Genomic DNA, 19,393 nt, shown 5'->3' on the forward strand with positions numbered 1-19,393 from the left:
TTAACCTTGTAAGGTAAGTGTTTTTATTATCCCCATTTTACAAATGAGAAAACTGGGGCACAGGGAGGTTAAGTGATTTGCCCAAGGTCACACAGTTACTAAGTGTTTATAGTTGAATTTTAACTCAGATATTCCTGACTCTAGGTATAATGCTCTGTCCATTGTGCCACCAGGCTAACTCAAACATCTTCAAGTAAATACTTCTTTGTAAAAAATAATTTAAGCAGACAAATGAAAACGAGATGTTAGGTATTCACTGGATAACAGTGAAGAAGACACAACTTGTGAGAGCTCAAACAAAAGACATTAGAGAAAAAAATCCCTCCAAATCTCAGAGTACCCCTTAAAGCCTTTATGGGTAGAGGTACCTGCTGAGCTCCAGGAAAGTGAGCCCGGAGCACAGAAATCTTGCTACATGGAATCTGGTGGGACCTGAGCTATGCAGAAATTTTTTTAAGTCTGAAACCCCTATCCTCAGAGATTAAGATTATATAGAAGAGAACACGTTCCTGAGATGTTGGGGAAAATGTTTATAACTTTTGTTTTTGCTGTACCTTCAAAGTCAATATTTCTTTGTAAAAGCTAATTGATGATAACTAATTAAATGAAACTGGGGTGCTAGTCAGCTGTGACAAAGAGTGGAGGAAACACCACTGGCTGAGACTTGAATGAATAGCATTAGAAAAAGACATCAAAAAAGTTTCCCTGGGACCCTGAGTAGAAAATATAGAGGGAAGGGCTTTGGACTAGTGGCGCCGAGAATTCTTGCTTTACTTGCAATACCCCAATGTTCTCTATTAAAAAGAGAGAGTGTTAATTTTTTAAAACTTTAATTGGGGAGGGTTCAGTCAAGATGGTGGAGAAAAAGGAGAGGACTTGCCTAGGTTCTCCCCTAAACTCTCCAGAAATAACTTTAAATAAAGTCTCAAAATAAATTCAAGAGTGGCGAAACCCACAAAAGGACAGGATTAAACAATTTTCCAAACCAAAACAACTTATAAGAGTGACAGGAAAAGTCTATTACACAGAACTAGAGCATAGTCCTGCAAAACGGCAGTAGGCCTTGGGGACAACTGAATCAATGATGACAGTGGTGTTTTTCAGACCTCGTAGCCCACAGATGGTAAGATAACAGGTCAGAAGATAATTACAGGGGTCTTAGGGTGCCTTTGCTGGCAACAGGGGTAGGACTACTGCAATGCCCATACTTGGATCAGAGTCACAATACTGGGCCATAGTCCGAGGGTGAAGAAGATTTTCCAGCTTTAAGGGAGCTGGGACCCTGGTTACAGATCGAGGGGAGGGAAGAATGCTTGTGGTCATGCACAGACCAGACAGAGCGCAGGCCAGGACAGTAGATCACCCTAGATCATATCACCTTGGAAAAACCAAAAACTTACAGGTGCCCAGAATTACCTCTGAAATCAGCTGCATAAAAAGTCTGAAACTTGGAACAGTGCATCCTCCACTCCCAAAACAGAGCCCCACTTTAGCATAGTTAAAAATCAAGAAATAGGCTAGAAAATGAGCAAAAATCAGGGAAAAGATCCTGACTACAGAAAGTTAATATGGTGAAAGGGAAGATCAAAATACAAACTTAGAAGAAGACAAAAGAAATCAAAATTGCCACATCTAAAGCCTAAAAAAAAAGTAATTGATATCAGCCCATGAAAGACCACAGAAAGCAAAAATCAAGTAACAAAGTTAGGGGAAAAATTGGGAAGAAAAATAAAACTGATATAAAAATAAAATCATGAAAAAGAGTCAACACCTTGGTAAAGGAGGCACAAAAAATACTGAAGAAAATAATGCCTTAAAAAACACAACAGGAAAGAAAACAAAATAGGCCAAATGTTAAAAAGTGGTACCAAAATTCAGTGAAGAACTCACTAAAAGCAGAATTGGACAAATTGAAAAGGAAGAACAAAAGCTCGCTGAATTGGGCAAGTGGAAGCTAATGACCTTATGAAACATCAAGAAACAATCAAATTAACAAGAAAATAGAAGAAAATGTGATCTATCTTACTGGAAAAACAACTGATGTGGAAAATATATCCAGGAGAGATCATTTAAGAATGACTGGGCTGCCTAAAACCCATGATCAATAAAAGAGTTTGAAGATTGTGGGGTAAAAGCAGGGACCTGCTTGAGCTCTTCCCAAAACCCCTCCAAATACTTGCAAAACATGACTCTAAATAAATTCTAGAGCAGCAGAAACCAAAAAAATGACAGAATGAAACAAATTTCCAGCCCAAGACAACCTGGAAGGTCAACAGGAAAGATCTGTTGCACCAGTCTGAGAGAGAAGCACAGTCCAGCGCAAAATGCACCAGCACAGACAGGGGCCAAGCAAACCTGGAGCAAGCCTCAGGGGACTGAATCACTGGCCTCTGTGGCAGTTTCCTAACTTCTCAATCCCAAAATGCCAAAGACAATTTAGAAGGTCAGCAGGAAAGGTCTGTTAGACTTGGGTGAGAGAGAAGCCCAGTCTGGCCTAAGTCCTGTAGTGGTGGTGGCGGCTGTAGCAGTGACTGCTTTTGAAGCTCTCAGCCCAAAGACAGTGGGGAGATCAAGGACGTGATCAGAGCAAGGCTGCAGGGATTTCTTTGCTGGCACTGAGGCAGCATTCTCTTGCTTTGCCCATGCCTGAATCTGGGTCACAGTGCTGAGTGATGGTCCTAGGGTGAGGAGGAACCCTGGTGTGGAAGAGCTTGTGGCGACGGTGGAGTAGGAATCTTCCTCGCAGTTCCAACACAGAAAAGAGTGCTTGTGGTAACTCACAGATCACAGCACAGGCCAGCAGAGGAGTGAACACCTCTCCTTTTATCATACAACCTGCAACTTTGCTAAAATTGTTAATTATTTCAACTAGTTTTTTAGTTGATTCTCTAGGATTCTCTGAGAATATACCATGCTATAATCTGCAAAGCGTGAAAGTTTCCTTATTGATTATTCTAATTCCTTTAATTTCCTTTTCTTCTCATTGCTATATCTAACATATCAAGTATAATATCAAATAACAGAGGTGATCGTGAGCATCCTTGCTTCACCCTGATCTTATTGAGAAAGCTTCTAGCTTCTCCCCATTACAGAAAATGCTTGTTGATAGTTTTTAAATAAACATTACATAGCATCTTAAGGTCAGTTCCATTTATTCCTATTGCTCTCTACCATATTTTGCCAACAACTTTTTCTGCAACTATTGAGATAATCATGTGATTTCTGTTGGTTTTGTTATTGATGTGGTCAATTATGCTGATAGTTTCCCCAATATTGAACCAGCCCTTCATGCCTGGTATAAATCCCATCGGGTCATAGTATATGATCCTTATGATATATTGCTGTAATCTCTTTCCTAGCATTTAATTTCAAATTTTTGCATTAATATTCATCAGGGAAATTGGTCTATAATTTTCTTTCTCTGCTTTGGATCTTCCTGATTGAGGTGTCAGCATCATATTTGTGTTGTAAAAGGAATTTGCTAGGACTCCACCTAGTTTTCTAAATAGTTTATGTAGTATTGCATTAATATTTAAATCTTTGGTGGAATTCACTTATGAATCCATCGGGTTCTGGAAATTTTTTCTTAGGAAGTTAATTGGTGTTTTGTTCAATTTCTTTTCTAAGACTAGGTTATTTAAGTATCTTATTTCTTCTTGTGTTCATCTGGTAATTTATATTTTTTGTAGCTATTCATTCATTTAATTTAGATTGTCAAATTTATTGGCATGTAATTTGGCAAAATAACTCCCAACAATTGTCTTAATTTCTTCTTTATTGGTGGTGAATTTACCCCTTTCATTTTTGATACTGGCAATTTGATTTTCTTTTTTTCCTTTTTTTAAAAATCAAATTTACCTCTATCTATTTTATTGATTTTTTTATTTTATTGATATTTTCATAAAGCCAGCTTTTCTGTTTATTAATTCAATGGTTTTCTTACTTTCAATTTTATTAATTTCTCCTTTGATGTCAGGATTTCCAATTTGGTATTTAAATGGGGATTTTTCATGTTTTTTTCTACTTTATTTTAGTTCCATGCCCAATTCAATGATCTGCTTTTTCTCTATTTTACTGATATAAGCAATTAGATATATAAATTTTCCCCTAAGTATTAGTTTGACTACATCTTTTAAATTTTGGTATGTTGTCTCACTGCCATCATTTTCTTTAATGAAATTATCTATTGTTTCTATGATTTGTTCCCCACTTATTTTTAGGATTATTTAATTTCTAATTAATTTTTAATATCTTTCCATTGTCCATTATTGAATATAATTTTTATTGTATTATGATCTGAAAAGGATGTATTTACTATTTCTGCTTTTCTACATTCGAGTGTGAGATTCTTATGTCCTAATACATGGTCAATTTTTGTGTAGGTGGCATGTATTGCTGAGAAAATGGTATATGCCTTTCTATTCCCATTCAGTTTTCTCCAAAGATCTATCATATCTAACTCTTCCAGAATTTTATTCACCTCCTTAACTTCTTTCCTTTTTATTTTTTTGGTTAGATTTATGTAGTACTAAGAGGGGAAAGTTGAGGTCCCTGACTGGACTAGTTTTTTTAAATCTAGTACCTCATTAAACTCCTTCAGAAATTTAGGTGCTATGCCATTTGGTACATATATGTTTAGTATTGATATAACTTCATTGTCTATGGGACCTTTCAGCAAGATATAGTTTCCTTCCTCATCTCTTTTAATTAGATCTATTTTTGCTTTTGTTTGAGATTATGACTGCTACTCCTGCTTTCTTTGCTTCAGCTGAAGCATAATAGATTCTGCTCCAGCAAGGGGCTACCTTTATCTTGTGTGTATCTCTCTATTTCAAATGTGTTTCTTATAAATTAAGATATTGTAGAATTCTGGTTTTTAATTCAGTCTGCCATCCACTTGTGTTTTATGGGTGAGTTCATGACATTCATATTTATAGTTATGATAACTGTGTATTTCCTTCCATGCTATTTTTCCCTTGTTTATCATCCTCTCTCTCTTACCGCCCACCCTTCCCTTCCTCACAAGTGTTTTACATCTCATCACCACCTTCCCCAATCTGCCCTCTCTTTTATCGGTCCCCACTCCCCCTTCTATTATCCTCATCCCTTTTTACTTCCTTATAGGGTAAAACAGATTTCTATATCCAAGAGCATGTCTATGTTATTCCCTCTTTGAATCAATTTTGATGAGAGTAAGGTTTAAACTTTATTTGCCCCCCATCTTTCTCTTTATTATAATAGCTCGTTCAAGCCTCTTTTACGTATAATAATTTACCTCATTCAATCCCCCGCTTCTTCCAGTGCAATTTTCTTTCTCACCCCTTTATTTTGTCTTTTGGTATATTGTCTCATCAAAATCACCCTATAGCCACACCCTGTATTTAAATGGACTCATTTGTATTGCTCTTATATGAATAAAGTACTTAAGAATTACAAATATTATCTTGCCATATAGAAATATAAACAGCATAATCTTATTGAATTACTTGTTCTTTCTTTCTTGTTTTTTACCTTTTTAAGTTACCCTTGAGTCCTGTATATGGAGGTAAAAATTTTTTTATTTAACTTTGGTCTTTTAACTAGCAATGCTTTAAAGTCTTCTATTTCATTAAATATCCTTTTCTTCCCTGAAAGATTATATTCAATTCTGTTGAGCAGCTAATTCTTGGTTGTAATACTAACTACTTTGTCTTGTAGTATATTATATTCTAATCCTTCAGGTTCTCCCTCCCCTCCCACCCCAATGAGACAGACCTTTCCTGCCATGCCGGTGATCTGCTTCTCAGCTCCTAGATAAATTCTGAGGCAGCTTTCCAGTTGTTTGGAGGGGGATTTTGGAGGTCTTCAGAGGGTTCCTTCCTCACTCCACCATCTTGGCATCAGAAACTGTTGTAACACCAACTTTGCTTTTTTAAAAAATTTATTCATTTATTTTTCACTTTCAATATTTACTTTTATACAATTTTGAGTTCTGAAATTTCCCCTCTGTTCCCTCCCTGCCATCAAGATGGGATGAAATCTGATAAAGTCTATACATATACAATCATATTACACATATTTCCACATTACTGATATCATCTTTCAAGAAATTTTCAAGGAAAACATCTCTGATATTCTAGAACAAAAGGGTAAAATAGACATTGAAAGAATCCACTGATCATCTCCTGAAAGAGATCCCAAAATGAAAACTCCCAGGAATGTTATCCCAAATTTCAGATTTCCCAGGTCAAGGAGAAAATATTTCAAGCAGGCAGAAAGAAACAATTCAAATATCCCAGAGCCACAGTCAGGATACACAAGATTTAGCAGTTTCTACATTAAAAGATCAAAGGGCTTAAAATACATTACTCCAGAGGGCAAAAGAGCTAGGGATTGCAGCCAAGAATCAACTACTCAGCAAACCTGAATATAATCCTTCAATGGAAAAATAGATATTCAATGAAATAGAGGACTTGCCAGCATTCCTGATGAAAAGACCAGAGCTGAAAAGAAAATTTGACTTTCAAATACAAGACTCAAGAGAAGCATAAAAAGGTAAATAGGAAAGAGAAATCATAAGGTATTCAATAAGGTTAAACTATTTACATTCCTACATGGGAAAATACTTGTAACTCCTAAAAACTTTCTCATTATTAGATAAGTTAGAAGGAGTATAGATAGACACAATCTATCTCCAGAGAAAGAACTGATGGAGTTTGAAGGTAGACTGAAACATATTTTTTTCTTTACCTTCTTCATTTTTCTTGGGTTTTTTTGTTTGTTTTTCCTTTAACAACATGTCAACATGGAAATATGTTTTGCATGACTGCACCTGTATAACTTATATCAAATTACTTGCCTTCTCAATGAAGGTGGAAGGGGAGAGAGAGAGAGAATTTGGAACTCAAAAATTTTAAGAAAAATGTTAGAAATTGTTTTTACATGTAATTGTGGGGAAAATGTTAAATTAAAAAAATATAAAAGTTTATTTGGTAGTTTTAAAATGCTGTGAAGATAAATGAGAAAAAGAGAATGAAAATATCAAGGCAAAGATTTGTCCTATTTATAACTCAAAACAAAACTTTCAGCTAGCATTCTTCCAAATCAAATGAGGTTTTATACATATATACATATACACACACACACACACATATACAATGCACTTTATATGCCTTAATATAAGTATTATAATATATAATATCAATATATATTATATAATATATAAGTGTTAAATAAATATTGACTTGTAAAATAACTAGTAAAATTAGAGTTACTACATCATTACCAAAGGAAATCTATAGAATTTATATAACCTTCTGCCTACTGAATTCACCTATAGAATAATGTTTTACATATAGTCAGACTTTATAAACATTTAACATTTTTTCATAACACAAAGATAGAGACACTTGATCACCCTTGAAAACAAAAATTATGCAAAGAAAAATTTACTTGCCTCAGCTTGTTCATCTAGCAAAAGTAAGACTGAAGCAGTTGAAAACTGGGGACTAAAACAAGACAATGGATTTATGGGATCTGAGGAGAACATTGGCCAGTTATATTTTCCAGATAAAAAGCAGTAAGTGATGGCTGAAGCCAGATCACTAATACACAATGAAAAAGAGGAGACATAAGAAGACAAACCCTATACCAAAACTGAGGGCTGAGGTCACAGAAAAGATAAAGACTATACCCAGAAATCTACTTGCCAAATCTAAATCTCAAAAACTGTAGACATCTGATTTGTTTCCTATCATTACAGCACAAACTTGATCTACATAGTAAGAGAAAAATGAATATAAAAAACTTATTAGTTACTCATGCGCCACTTGAAAAAATCTTCTTGATTAAGCACCAATGAAATTAAATTAAAAGGTAAATTATAATAAAGTTTATATGCAATCATTTGAGATGAAACAATTATATGTATAGTTAATATTGCCTAAATTTTTAAACTCTTGACTTCTTCTAATTTGTACTTCCATTTAGTTTCTCATTTTAGCTGTCACAAACTGCTATTTGAATTACTGGATCTTTTCTCCCAGTTACCACAACACTATGTTACTATCCTTTGCTGACTCATATTTACTTTCTTGTCATTAAATTTATGGATTATAGCTGCTCTTCACAAAATATCATTTCAGGAATGATTTCTTTTTCTGAAGTAACTGATGGAATCAGCAAGAAGACTGAAAATGATAGCACAGGAATATCTATGATTCATTTCAAGGAAGGATAAAAATCAGGAAAATGACATGGCGATGGATGTGAAGATTAAAGAATGAGCACAAGTAAATAAAAAGATAATTATATATATACAAATGGTATCTTTCCAAGGAATAGTGACAATATATCAAGGTCAAATTTCATCATAAGATGATTTCTGGTTAGTAACATCTTGTGACAGATGACATATATCAATGGTGACAGTATGCCAAGTGACTATACAGTTTACTCAATTATTCATAGCAAGAGAACAAAACCCATCTATTATTCTCTCATCTGGGTTAAAAGTATAAACCTTGATCATAGTGGAAACTTCTACTCACTAGCTGAGTCAGAATTATCATTATACTTCTTTTGGTGGAATATCTTAATGCTCAAAATTACCTTACCCCTGAGGTACTGAAAATACAGGACTTCTCAACTAGGATTGGATGTACAGCCTCACTATAATGAACAAGGGCTTTGGCACTAAGTATAGATAATGCAGGTCCAAAGCAGTCTGGCAGTTTGTATTATAATCCCAAATGTCAAGTTTGGTAGGGCCATCACAAGACTATACTATAAAAAGACAACTCCTGAGTATTAGTCCCTCTGTGCCATGACCTTTTAGAACCTACATAAACAATTTATACTATATTGTCTTAAATATGATCAAAAGGTCAGAAAGATAGAATGTAGCATAAAACAAAAAGGAGATCCACTATCAAGTCTAAATTGAACACAGATTCTTTGTGAAGGTTGAAGTCCTCTATGCAATCCTGTTTGCAGATGACAGTGTTGGAGCACTGCACTGGAATAAACCTGAGAACATTGAAAAACCTTTTAGAAGAGATCTATAATCACTCAAAAGAGTTTGATTTAACCAATTACACAAGAAAGATCAAAAGAGAATATCTATTTCTCAGATTATGGCACGCCATTGAATGAATGATCTATACAGTCTGTAAGTATATCTGTGTATATGGGTTCTTAAGAGAGGACTAGCACCTCTGCTGTGAGGGCTTACTGAACCCTTTGGCTGCTCATCCACCTTTGGTGTCCACCTAGCTCCCAATTTTCACTTGTCGCTCCAAGAAGCTGTAGCACAGTAGTCGTACCCCAATAAAATCATCTCAGCTGTCAGGCTAAAGCAGGTTGAGGGTGACTGACAGGTCTCAAACCCATCAGTGAATTAGGGGGATGTCTAACCCAACCAAGTATATCTGGAACAGACAGTACAAATGAATAAGTTGGGTCCAGAATTAAATAGAAAGGAAAGAGTAGGCTACATTGCTCACAGGAAATTTCAAAGCTTCTTTAATGATGTTTAGCTTCTCCCAGAAACAAAGATCTATCTTATTAACATTTAGCATCACATTTTGCTGGTGCTATATGGCTTTGACACATGGAACACAAGAGTTCTCAAAAAATACTGAAATATTTGAACAGAAATTGAAATACTGAAAATTTGAACAGAAAAAAAAAATCACAATTAGTGGAGAGGTCTTATGGTGAGTTTAAGCTGGTGGGAGAAGTATAACCAATAAGGAACTTCAAAGAAAAAAAGAAAAAAATTTCATCAGGAAAAACGCATGATAAAAAGTGAAGAGATGCTACCTACATGATAAGAACAGACAGGAAGGAAGGACAGGAAAGGAAGATCCCCAGCTCATTATGTAGCCCCTTTTTACTGAATTCACATGAGGACATGAGCAAGAATTGCACGGAGTGGGCAGGCAGTGACAGGTTGTGAGCTGCATCATTGGAGCTAACTTCCAAGTCAATGAAATCAGAGAACCATGAAAGTGTCTGAGAGTCTTGGAGTATCATATATGTTTATATATTGCTCTGTCATTTCCTCCCCAAATATACTATAAATACCTTGAGGGCAGAGATTACACAATCTATTTCTTTTGAAACCGATAGTATTAAACAACAGTCCTGTGAAGAGAATCATTATTTCCAAGTTGCCAATCAGGACTGACTTGTTAAAGAAGAGACACAACTTCAGGGGTGTTTTGGTGATGGGTACAATGGAGTTTACAAGTTGATTATACATATGCATATATATGTCTGTATGTATACAAATGCACATATAAAGAAATAAGCACACACACACACACACACACACACACACACTCACCCCAACTGGTAAGCCACCTCTTTTTCTCCCTGGGTCAAGAAAACAACACAGTCTTTTTCCCCTATAAAATTTTGTTGCCAAAACACCAAAAACGAGTACCTTAGATACCAAATGTAATTATGCCGGTCAATCAAAAGTTATATACCCCATTGTAAATTAGTACTGTGGTTTATCAACCAGTTTCTTGTGAATTTCAGTCATGTAAGTAAATTCCCCCAAACCTAATCACCCTTAAGTAAAGTGATAAAAATCAAGTTTCTGAATTTCAAAAGCTATGGATCAGATCTAGGTCTTATGGTAAGAATTTCCATTGCAACAATTCTTATACCTACCCTAAAATGTCTTTGCCACTCAGTTTCTTTTTTATTACAATTCTAAATGTACATTTTAAAAAGAATATATTTATTTTATGGAACATTCACAAAACAAATTGATCTTTTGATAAATGGTCTCAAACATGCTGCTATTTCTTTTTATTACAATTTATAAAATGTTCAAATAAAAATTAAAAGTTTGATGCTATTAGCAAAAATAAAGTTGAATGACAGTGAAACAATTTTAAAAATCTTTTCAATTCAGTGACAGAGACTGATTCAGGATAGGACACAAAGCCCAAAGAAGTTTTTGATGCATCAGCAGATGAAGGAATCACAAGTTCTTCTAGACATGCAGTCCACAATAAAAGCCTTGGATAAAAATCAGGAGATTCTATTATCACCAATCTTAAATGGCAACATGTGAAATTTGCATTTAGCGAAAATTTTTATTTTTAAAAGCTAATAAACTTCATTTGGCGTTTCATCGCAAATAAGACCAAAAACAGATAAAAAGGTGTGTGAAGTCTGAAGAGATGCAGGAAAATAAAATCACGCGCCCTCTTCTTATTACAAGCAACAAGGTAAACATGTCACGTCTCTTCAAGACAAATCAGCCCCGGTGGCTTGCGGGATGCCCGCCGACGGCCCCAAATGAACACAAGACTTGGTCACCGTAGAAGCACAGTCAGGACCCGGGTCGGTGAACGCTCCTCTTAGAACCTCCCGGAAAGCAGTGACACTGCCCGATAACCCGGAACCGCACGCCCACTCCCACCCCACGGGGATCAAGTGACATGGTTTGGAGGGCTAGGTGATTCTCCTGCCGAAGTATGAGAGCAAGGCAAAGATCGCCGTCTTCATGGCATATAAGCATCAGAGACCCCAGCCTGAGGAACATGGTCTAAGAGGGACGAAAAAGAGAATACTGTGCGCACAAAATCCTGCAGAGGAGCACCAAATGAACACAGCTTATGTCAAAGGAATAGGTGGAATGGCAGCAACTTAGAAGAACACAGGAAGATCGTAGAAGAATATGCTGAAGTTGTTCTGGCCAAACGCACACGGAACACTCAAGGAGCTATAGGAAAAATTATCCTCGGGAAAGTTAATGAATCCAGTGAATTCCCCAAAACATCAATGTTGAGAAGAATCAGATTTTCAGAGGGAAAGATAACAGTGTTCAAGAAGACACTGCTAAATATTTGTGAAATTTAGATCCCAATTCTGCCTACTGGGATCCAAAAACAAGAGCAATCAGAGATTATCCTTACACCAAGGCAGGAAGGAGCCCTGATTACATACAGGAGATAATTTTGATACACCGGCGGTACAATTATAATTGCACAAACACAGTTGTTTGCCTGGGAGGCTTATGACAAAGAATCTGAAGTGCACCTCCATAGCAGATCCAACAAAACTGGAGTTGCTCTATAAATTATTTAAAGTCAAGAAAGAAAATTTCAAAAAACAGAAAGAAAGCATCCTACGTAAGGACAGAGGTCAAGAACACCTGGATGCACTCCTTCCTTCTCCTGCCCCCAGTTACTGTTACCTCAAACAGAAGACTATGTGAAATTTTATTCACAACATCAAAAGACAAGAGTGAGCTTGCTCATAAATAGGAGGAGGATGTCAAGATCGACAACTACACACACAACTGGGGTTCCTATTGGAAAGAAGGTAGGTGGGAGTACAAGTGCTGTCACTCCTTTGTCAAGTTTTTCTACAGTATTGGAAAACTTGGGAAGGAAATTGCTAATGCAAATGAATATATTCTTGATGATGCTGTGGGAGAAGAGTAAATGAGCAGACCAAAAACTCTGATGGAGCTTCACCAAGAGAAATAGAAAAGAGAAAAAAGAAACATAGGAAGAGGGGATTAGAGAGTGAGGGTGAAGAAGAGAAGAAACATAAAAAATTGAAAACTGCATTAAATGCTGAGCAGGCCTGCTTCCTCCATGATAAGGAAATCATGCATCAAGATAAGAAAAAGAGGGCCTACAATAGCATATACGAAGCCCAAGAGCCTATAGAAGAGGAAATGGAGGCATACAGGATGAAACACCAGAGGCAGGATGATCCCATGACTTCTTTTGTTGGATAGCAATGTCATGACTTGGAAGAAGATTCAGGACACCCAACTTGTATATATTCTTTCTATTCTCTTGGTAAACAGAGATGGAAGAAAATCCTCATTTGTTTTTCCTATTGTCTATCTTTTAAATAAATTTCTGGAACACTTTCCATTAGGAAAAGAAAGCAATAGTGACACTGTGGCACAAAGGGATAGCAGTGTGTATATACATGTAGGTACATTTGGAAGAGAAAAACTTGTGGTTCTGAAGGTTCACTGAATCACAGGGTTACATGAAATAGTGTAATACAGTTGAAAAAGCATCAAATTAGGAGTCAAATAACATGGATTGAATTCTAGCTTCTCCACTTACTTCTAGGACCTAGGCAATTCACTTAACCCTTTGGCAAAGGAGGGTGTTGGATTAAATGACCTCCCAAGGCCCTTCCAGTTCTAAATACATGATCATAAGTTTAAAAGCAAAAGTTTGTTTCCATTGCTTTCTCTTTAAAGAAAAAAATAATTTTTAAAATTACAGGATGGGAACATGAAATATAATTGCATAAAGTTACAGTATAAGTATATACTGAAATTCACTATTATCACTAGTTAAAGAAGAAGACACAAAGGATGGGGACTAAACAAATGAAGAGAATGAGAAAGTGAGGGTGAGGAAGGGGAAGGGCAGGAGAAGACAAAGATAAGCATAGACATATTAAGACAAGGGGGGAAAGCAGGCAGGCAGAGCACAAATGCACATAGTTGTGGAGTGGAATATAGTGAGAAGCAGAGGAGATGAGTAGGTTCTTAGTATCAACTGCAGTAAAACCTTGTGAACCTCAACCTTCAGTTCATTTGTGCTATTGGCCTATGAATAATTAATCATGTGCAATACCTGTAATTAGCTACTGTTAAGACCTCAAACACACTGAATGGAAAACTTGCAGCCTCTGGTAAAATTGTAGGAAAAAACAGACAAGTCACATGGGCTAGGCTGACATGGATGGATTACAATCTGCAGCATTGGAGGCTTTATGCCTATGAATGAGATCACAGATTAATTGGAGTATTTGACTCCAATTACACTGGGACCCATGATAGCCACTACAATCCAACCCTGGGGCTATGGTCAAAGCAAGACAACTTTAGAGGGATCTCAATTTGAGGAGGAATAAAATGAGCATGCTAGGAAGGGCAAAATCTAGGTGGTCTACTCCTTGTGCCTTACAAAGAATTAAATCACGTTGAAGATCCCTTCCACTAAAAAAATCTTATACTTCTATTCTACCTGCTGCAATGATGAGAAGCTGAGCAGCATATGAAATGGAATGAGATTAGAGGGATGACTGAAGTTTTTTAAGGGGCAAGAATAAAAACTCAAACTGTTGACATTATAATTTCACACATTCCATGATGAACAACCAAGTAGTTGCCAGTAACCAGCACCCATATTGCTATGCTGAAACCCTTGTTTGATGGAAACTATTGTGAAACAACCTGTAGTGTTTTGTGAACCTGTGGGATCAGATGCAGAGGAAAAGGAACAATCTGTGAAAAACAGGAAAAGCTTAGGGCACTGTCCCAAGTCTGTGGGTTGGCCACGGTTCATGAAAGTTTTTATCAGTCTGCAAAACTTTTATTACCAAAGGTCCTTACTTATAAAAACTATAAAATCTTAAACTGCAGCCAAAAGAACACTTGAGTTAGATTCAGAGGGCCTGGGTTTGACTCCTGATTAAGGTGCTTACCAGCTGGGTAGCCTTGAGCAAGTTGCTTCAGTTTCCTTTTCTGTAAAATAATGATATAAGACAAATTACTTCTAAGATTCCTTCTAGTTCTAAATGTTATGCCTTTAGACTTTTATTTTGCATCTCTTTCTCTGTTCTTCTTTATTCCTATCTCCTCATTCTCCCCAGCTCCTGCTACCATTTCCACTGAGTGGCCCCATGATGACAACTATGAAGAGTGTCGTATAAACAGTTTAGATATTTTGTATAGTTTGAGCTGGGAAATTCATTTCTGAAATTGAGAAATTCATACTAATATTATTAGAGCTATAGTCCAACCACATTATGCATTAAATAGGTTTTTGTTAGCTGGCCTGGGAATTTAACCAAGATTTAACACATTGTTTCCATAAGAAATTATTTCCAAGTTCCAAACACTTGATTTTTAAAAAACAAGCTTTTGGAAAATATTAATAAGTTGGAATAGCTGACATTTTCTAATTCTCTCATACTTCATCTCCAATGATCCCTCTAATTTGTTTTTTTTGTAAATAATGAAATGACCATGCTACAGAAATAGTAAATTATGAGAGCTAACAATTAATTAACAGAATTTAAAATTATAATAGAAATCTTCCCAAATTAATCTGATAACTATGTATCCCATGTTCTAGAATACTGGGGTTATGAATATGCCATGGGAATATTAGAACATTCATATGTCTATATTTCTGCAAATATGAGTAAAAGGGCCCTTAGTTCCTATGCTAACAATCTATATTAGATATAGGACAGTCTTTATGTCATCCCATCAAAATAATGGGGGGAAACACAAGGAACTCATGAGAGTCATAAACAGGTGAGGATAACTCTTAGTTTCCACTTCCAAAAATCCTTCTATATTCAGCTGCCATCCTCCTTCCTTCCTTGCATGGTCAAACTTCCTAAAAAGATTTTCTAAAGCTAATGCCTCTGCTAACTCACCAACTCTCAGTTTATTACAATCTTGCTTCTGACCCTATCTTTGTACAAAAACTGCTTTTAAAAAGGGCACTGGTGACTTAATTGCCAAATCCAATGTCTTTTTTTCCATCCTCATGATGTCATCATTGACAACTTTGGCCTACAGTATGGGGAATTTAAGTCTTATTGCTCAAGGTCACACAGTCAGTATTAGCCAGAAGCAGGACTTGAATCTAGGTTTTCCTGAAGGCCAGCTCTCTATCTACTACACCATTGTACCTATTATATTATTTATCATAATAGATTTGATCTGTGTATTCTTTTCGATGTGTACCTTGAGATACCATAAATAATTATGCAATAGAAGAGGTTAGTTCTACCTTTATACCTGATGATGGTAATAGTTAGCATTTATATAGTACCCACTAAGAACCAGGACCTGTGCTAAGTGCTTTATAAATATTACATATATTCTACTTTAAGATCATAGCATCATGGATTTAAAGCTGGAAGAATCCCTAAAAGTGACATCACCCCAACCTTCTCATTTTACATATGAGAAAATTGAGGCCTAGAGAGGTTGTGACACAAAGCTATTAAGTGACAACTGAGATTTTGGCGCAAGATATATTATTCCAAATCCAGCATTCTCCAACACACACCAAACTGTCTCTTTCTGTCTAGATTAGGTATCAACTTTGTTGACTATTTAGCTCTTTTCTTGCAAAAAAGCAGCAGGTTGGCTGACACAATCAATATAAGACTCTTACCCATAATTTGTATATTTCTCTATCATCACAGAGTGAAGATTTTTGTGAGAAACTGTCTTCTATCTTCTGTAGAAGAGAGACAAAAGGGTTGTCTCTCTTTTCTGACACTATAGCACATGATGTCTTGCCCCACAGATCCCAAAGAAAAAGTCTAACAGTTAATAGGTTTCCCCCTTGATTTTAAAAGTATTATCAAAATGTTATGGCTCTTGGTCCTGGAGTCAGGAGGACCTTAGTTCAAATCCCATTTCAGATACTTACTAGCTGTGTGACCTAGAGCAAGTCACTTTAAGCCAGTTCCCTCAAAAAAAAATGCTATGGCTCTGGAATTAAGAAATTGCATCAATGTCATCTTCCTATATGTTATAGTTACAGTAATAACAACATTGATGATAACGTTTATATAACCATTTCTGGTTCCATACATATTATGTCATTAAATACAGTAAATTGTGCAATATATCTTTATATGAATTCTCATTTAATAATATTCACAACTGTGTTCCAGGCAGCTGGGTGACACAGTGGATAATGAGCTGAGCCTGGAGTTATTAAGAAGACCTAATTCAAATCCATCCTCAGGTACTTACTAGCTGTGTGACCATAGGTAAGAAACAACCTCTGTCTGCCTCATTTTCTTCATATGTAAAATGGAATTAATAATAGCATTTCCATGGCAGCATTGTTCATTCATTTATTTATCTCCTATGTTCATGTATTTCAAAGAATTTTTCACTGAATTCAACAAACATTTAAGGCTAGGTTCTGGGTTTAATGTGAAGTTAAGATAAGACAAAGACAGAATTTACAGTTCAGGCAGGAGAAGGCATATGCAGAAATACCTAATATACAGTAATAAATAATAGTGAATTAGAGAGGCACATAAAAGTGGTATGTGAAATCCGGCAGAAAGGTGTTAATGATGGGGATCACAGAAGATTTCCTAAAGGAAGTAGCATTTGAGCTGAACTTTATAGAAGTTCAATAGGCAAAGAAGTGAGAGCTTATTCCAGGCATAGTGAGAAAAGTAGGAAAGTATGAAAACAAAGTATATTTTTGAGGAATAGAGAGAATTGTACAGTTTGACTGGAGCCTAGGGTGACTAAAAGGGAGAAATAAGTATGAAATAGCAGCCTGGTCCCAAAGAATGCCTTAAATGTCAGGCAAAATGATTAGAACTTTACTTAATCTGCAATAAACAACCATTCAGATTTGGGAGCAGAAAAATGACAGAAACAGTTCAATGAATAAAAAAAATATTATTCCAACAAAGGATAAAATGAAGGATAAAAAAAAATTTTAAAAAGGATAAAAATCAATTCTTAATGTTAGGCTATCCCTCTGTTAATTATTTTCTACTTATCCTCTATATAGCTTGCTTTGTATAGATGTGTTTGCATGTTGTCTCTCCCATTAGATTGTAAGTTCCTTGAGGACAGGAACCATTTTTTGCCCCTTTTTCCTTATCTCTAATGGTTAGCACAATGCCTGGTTCATAGTAGGTGCTAATTAATGGTTAATGATTGATTATCGATTAAGTGCTTTGCAAAGCTTAAAGCACTACATAAGTGCTATTATTATTATTACTAAGATTTCAGTTTAGACTTTTAGATGATTTTAGATAGCCATCTTAAGATTTGCAAAGTGCTTTAGATACATTATCTCATTTGATCTTCATAATCATCCTATTAGTTAGGTTATTATATTATTATTACCATTTTGTAGATGAAGAAACTGAGATTCAGGAGGGGGTAGGTAATAACTTGCTCAAATTACCAACCTAAATAGTGGTAGAAACTGAGCTTGTCAGGTCTTCTAACACCAAGGCTAGTGATATCACCACTATGCAACACTGTCTTTCATTAAAAGAGACACTGCTTCTTAAATGTATAATACAAAGGATCATTTTAGTGCCTTAGTAGAAGTTCTGAAACTCTCGATAGACTACTCTCGCAATTTAGACAACTCCTTATTAACATAAAAGCTATTTTTAATATAACACATTATGAATTCTTCTATATGTATTCATTCCCCCATAACAGTGTTGCCATTCTTTTTGCTATAGCAACTTGAAAAGAAATGAACAGAAAAATAAAAGATCCCTTTCATGAATTCTATTTTAGTTAAAATAGTTATGCCCTCTCTCAGGCAGGACCTAGAACAAAGAAATTTAGTGAATTAAGGAGACATATTAAAATTAATGTAATTCTGTTAAAGAACATTCACAAGTTACCATACCATTGGCCCAATCATACGTAGATTTATTTATACTCCAGTCCTACCTCCAAAAGCTGTCCCAATAATCTTTTGATGGTACCTATCAATGTATATTCTCATTAACTTTAAAAGTTTATCTTTAGTTGAAAATAAAGTTTGTACTATGGATAAAAGAACATTCCCTATATTATTACAAAGAATGCTTGCTTTGATTAGGATATATATTTATTAACTAATCATGTATTTCTGTGTCCTTTCATTTGTAATTTATATAGCAGCTGAAAATGTATCTTCAAGACAAATTTCCCAGCATTTAAAAAAATTTACCATTGTAATTTCATTGTAGTAGTAAAAAAGAGGCATCCTCTAAGTTGAATCTTGTATCTCACTTGGGTACTGAAATAATTTTATTTTAAAGTATTAATTGTGTTAAGCTTTGTCAAGGAATTTCTTGCTTAAACAGAAATGAAGTGCCATATTGATCTTTCAATAAGTACCTACCTATCAGTTACTGATTAAGATGTTGCCTGAGAAAGTAGTTATAAAGCAACTGCTTTCTAATATTATCTGAGAATCTGCTTTAAAAATTAGAATGATTTTATAAATACAAATATATAAATATAATAATATTTATAAGCATAAATATTATTATAAATATAAATAAATATAAACTTTATTTAAGCTTAACACACATGGTTCAAACATCTAAAGTTACTTACTTATACCTAACTCTACATTTGTTCATATGTGATAAATTGTAGCAAATGAAAGTTTTGGGGAATATTAGTTATTGCCACAATACTAGTTATTACCATTCTCACCTGATAACAGTGCATAACATTAGCATGCTAAAAGAATAGCTTAGGTTTATCATAGAATTATCAAGATCATGTCATTTAAGAACTATCATCCATGACTATGGATGACTTTTCTATAGGATTTGGGGTTCACTTCATTAAGACTGTAAGAAATATTAAAGAAAAGTTTGGGTAAACTGT

General features: G+C 35.3%; 1 protein-coding gene and 1 pseudogene across 5 annotated transcripts in view; one reads left to right on the forward strand and one right to left on the reverse strand.

The window, feature by feature from the left end:
• Positions 1–19,393, reverse strand: part of CCDC148 (coiled-coil domain containing 148) — a 300,035-nt gene that overhangs the window by 235,223 nt on the left and 45,419 nt on the right. Inside the window, exon 3 of one of the 5 annotated variants that reach the window (XM_072612057.1) lies at positions 14,467–14,506. The exons of 3 other annotated variants lie outside the window; for them this stretch is intronic. The gene's annotated coding sequence lies outside the window, so the exon portion shown is untranslated. Of the gene's footprint in view, positions 1–5,754; positions 5,855–14,466; positions 14,507–19,393 lie in introns of those variants that run through there. One more of the 5 variants, XM_072612058.1, reaches the window with a different exon arrangement.
• Positions 9,893–12,748, forward strand: LOC140507804 (pre-mRNA-splicing factor SLU7 pseudogene; annotated as a pseudogene).

This window comes from Notamacropus eugenii, chromosome 5, assembly GCF_028372415.1.
Source record: "Notamacropus eugenii isolate mMacEug1 chromosome 5, mMacEug1.pri_v2, whole genome shotgun sequence".
Classification (NCBI taxonomy): domain Eukaryota; kingdom Metazoa; phylum Chordata; class Mammalia; order Diprotodontia; family Macropodidae; genus Notamacropus; species Notamacropus eugenii.